This window comes from Cavia porcellus, unplaced genomic scaffold (genome assembly GCF_034190915.1).
Source record: "Cavia porcellus strain 051 isolate PalLab524CR breed Dunkin Hartley unplaced genomic scaffold, mCavPor4.1 scaffold_1, whole genome shotgun sequence".
In the NCBI taxonomy this organism is placed as follows: Eukaryota; Metazoa; Chordata; class Mammalia; order Rodentia; family Caviidae; genus Cavia; species Cavia porcellus.
This window is the reverse complement of record NW_026947484.1, coordinates 176,858,568-176,861,440: the sequence shown is the minus strand read 5'-3', so window position 1 is coordinate 176,861,440 and position 2,873 is coordinate 176,858,568. Positions and strand designations below refer to the sequence as shown.

The following is a 2,873-nucleotide window of genomic DNA, read 5'->3' as shown; positions in this document are numbered from 1 at the left end:
ATTCTGAGGAGTATGCTCTTACTCTAGTTTCATGTTTCCATATAAGACTTCAGCTAAAATAATAATTCTGGTATAATATTTTTGGCCCTTCTCTCCTTTTCTCCGTTACCTATGGGAGGAGTTCTTAACTAATTAGTACATTTAGGAGAAGAAATGGACAGTGCATAGCTATTTCTAAGCTCTCTGCAGAGAAGATTGATAGTAGTTTTCTTTTAAAAAATTTTCTTGTATACTAGTTCTTTTAATAATATTTTTAAATGTTCTAATTCTTTAAATTTAATTTTTAATATGTAATCATTGCATATGTCAATACAGTATCATATTTCAGCACATGCAACAGCATGCACTGATCAAATTAGTGCACTTAGCATCTCCCTCATCATTTCTCTATGTCTGGAGACTTTGAGCTCCTCTGTTCAGGTTCTTCATTAGATAGATAATAGGCTCTCGTGAACTTTCATCAACCTACTGTGGTATGGCACATTAGAACTTATTCTTCTGTGTTTTGGAAACCCTTATCTAACATCCCTCTATTCTGTCCCTCACATATCCTTTTTGTCCCCAGCAATCACTATTGTACATTTGGAGAAATCATGTTATATTTGTCTTTCTGTGTCCACCTTATTTAACATAATGTCTTCCAGCTTCATAAATTTTGCAGCAAATGACAGGATTTTATTCTTTTTTTAAAATTTTATTTTAAAGAGAATAAAACCAAACAAAATAAAACAATAAAACAATCAAAAGAAGACAGGGAAAGCAATACAGGACTTCAAAACAGGATAATAGGAAATCAACAATGGTTACTATAATGCCTCTTGTTATCTTCAAAATTATTGCTCATATCATCAGACATCATAAAATCAAACAGAACCAAATAAAGCCTATCAAAACAGAACACTGAAGAAAACAAAACAAATAGAACAAAACAAAACAAAACAGTGAGAACAATATCTGATTTCAAAAACAAGACAGAAGGAAATCCCCCATAGTTGCTACAGTACATATTATTATCCTCTAAAGAGATGCTCAGATTACTGGCTTTAAGCCTTGAAAGTCAATCAAACAATACAAGAATTAAGCTGTTTTTGTACCTCATTTGCCATCAGCTCAGTCTATGATCCTCCGAATCAGCTGTTTGCTTGGGGGAGGGGCTCTTCCTGTGTCCCAGCCCACACACCAGCTGGCTCACAGTAAGGGTGAATTGGCTTCTTGTTTCTCTTCCCGGCACTGCATGGCCCGAGATTTACTCTTCTTTTGATTTTTTTTTTTTTAGGATTTTATTCTTAATGGCTGAATAATATTGTATTGTGTGTATAAGCCACATTTTTTTATCCATTCATCTGCCAGTAGATACCTAGGTTGATTCCATACTGTAGCAGTTGTAAATGTTGCTTAAATAAAATACAGGTATCTCTTTGGTATGATTTCAGTTACTTTGGATATATACCCAAGGTAGGATTGCTGCATCCTAAATACATCTATTTTTAGTTTTTAAAGAACCTTTAGATTGTTTTCCATATGACATTAACTTATTCTCCCACTAATGTGTGAATTTCCTTTTATCTATGTCCTCACAAACATTTCTTGTCTTTTTTGATAATGAACATTCTGACTGGGATAAGATGATATAGCACAATGGCTTTGATTTAAACTTTCCTAATGGCTAATGACATTTATCATTTTTATTTTATTTATTTTTTATTTTAAAGATAGTAAAATCCAACAAAACAAAACAGAACAAAGCCAATCAAAACAAAGCAACAAAATTGATATAGAACTTCAAGGCAGAGGAAAACAACAATAGCTATCATAGTATATCATGTTATCTTCAGAATAGTTGTCTATTCCATCAGGTATAGCAAAATCAAACCAAAAACAAAACAGAATAAAACCAATCAAAGCAGAGCAAAACAGTGAAAACAATACTGGATTTCAAAGACAAGATAGAAGGAAATCCCCATATTTGCTATATTGAATGCTGTCATCCTCCCAAGAGAGGCTCAGACCACCAGCACTAGGCCTGCAAAATCAACCAAACAATGCAAGCATTTAGTTGATTTATATAGGTTAGTTGCTAACTCCGCCTGTCCTCCAAACCAGCGAATGCTCACTGGGGGTGGGGATGGGGGTGGGGGTGAGGCTTGATTCTCAGCCCACACACCAGTAGGCTCACGGGAGGTGCTACTGACTTTTCTGTGCCTGGCACCCACACAACTTGTGCAGCTTACTAGAAAGGCTGGCTAGTTGGCTTCTTGGTGGGTCCTCCCAGTCCTGGCATGGCTGATTCTCAGGAGGCACTGACTTCTCTAAAAATATGGGGCACTTTATGAATTTGCATGTCCTCCTTGCTCAGAGGCCATGCTAATCTTCTCTGTATCACTCCAATTTTAGTATACATGCTGCTGAAACAAGCACAGCATTCTTAATATGATGTATCGTCTGTTGGTATTAATTCTTTTGAGAAATGTCTATTCAGATCATTTGCCCATTTTTATTATTTTCGTTTGTTTGTTTTTGTTTTTGTTTGGTCCAGGCTGGCCTTGAACTCACTTTGTAGCCCAGGCTGGCCTTGAACTCGTGGGGATCCTCCTGCCTCAGCCTCCTAAGTGCTGGGATTACAGATGTGTGCCACCATACCTGGTCCATTTGCCCATTTTAAATTAGATTTTGTTATGTTTCTGGAATTCCTTTTATATTCCAGATATATAAGGGTGCTGAATTCTTTGTCAGATGAATAGTTTGCAGATTATTTTCTGCTATTCTATAGGTTGCCTTTTTTACTCTGTTGAAGGTTTCTTTTGCTGTGCATAAGATTCTTAGTCTGATCTAACCCAATTTGTCTATTTTAGCTCTTGCTGTTTGTACTTTTG

At 36.0% G+C, this 2,873-nt stretch overlaps 1 non-coding gene across 1 annotated transcript; it reads right to left on the bottom strand.

Annotated features, from left to right (window-relative positions):
* Positions 1-2,311: 2,311 nt before the first annotated feature.
* On the bottom strand, positions 2,312-2,418 carry LOC111755204 (U6 spliceosomal RNA). Its single transcript, XR_002789779.1, has one exon. It is a non-coding gene; the product is annotated as a U6 spliceosomal RNA (small nuclear RNA).
* Positions 2,419-2,873: the final 455 nt, after the last annotated feature.